Source organism: Dipodomys ordii, unplaced genomic scaffold, assembly GCF_000151885.1.
Source record: "Dipodomys ordii isolate 6190 unplaced genomic scaffold, Dord_2.0 Scaffold15, whole genome shotgun sequence".
NCBI lineage: Eukaryota > Metazoa > Chordata > Mammalia > Rodentia > Heteromyidae > Dipodomys > Dipodomys ordii.
Window position 1 is genome coordinate 10,180,926 of NW_012267231.1, and position 671 is coordinate 10,181,596.

A 671-nucleotide genomic window follows, 5' to 3' on the forward strand; every position below is an offset into this window, starting at 1 on the left:
CACGCAGCCGCGTCTGCGCTCGGGCGGCGGCACGGTAAGCGCTCGCGGCCAGGGGCGCGGCGGGGGAGCGGCGATCGCGGCCGGGCAGCCGGCTGGACCGGGGGAGACGCGAGAGGAGCGAGCCGGCCGGGGCGAAGGCCAGCGAGCGTCTCCATTCATTCATTGATCCGGCCCGGGGGGAGGAGGAGCAGCTGCTCGGGAGACCGGGCCGGCGGGAGCGCGGCCGCTGCAGCCGCCAGCCGCGGACACAAAGGACACAAAAGGCTGCATTTGCATTTGAAAGGCGCGGCCGGCCGGGGAGAGCTCCCCGGAAAAGGCAGGCTTGGCCGAGAGGAAAAAGAAAAACCCCGAACAAAAGCGGCCTGGCCCGCAGCCCGAACTCGGCGGCGCGTGCGCGGTGCGGGCCTTGAGGAAGAACAATAAGTCCTCACACACGCTCAAAGAGACAAAGGCGGGCTCCCGTTTTTTATGAATGAAAGCAACCGGAAGTCGCCGGCCAACGCCCGGTTGATTGACAGATGACGCAAACCGTCAAATACCCGGCGCGCCGCCGACTCCGCAAATGAAAAGCTCCGCAGCGGCTCCGCGGCCACCCGCGCGGGCGGGGGCTTGGCGGAAACCCTGCCGAGCCGGCTGACAGCTGCTGACGAGCTCTGGCCGCCGCCGCTGCG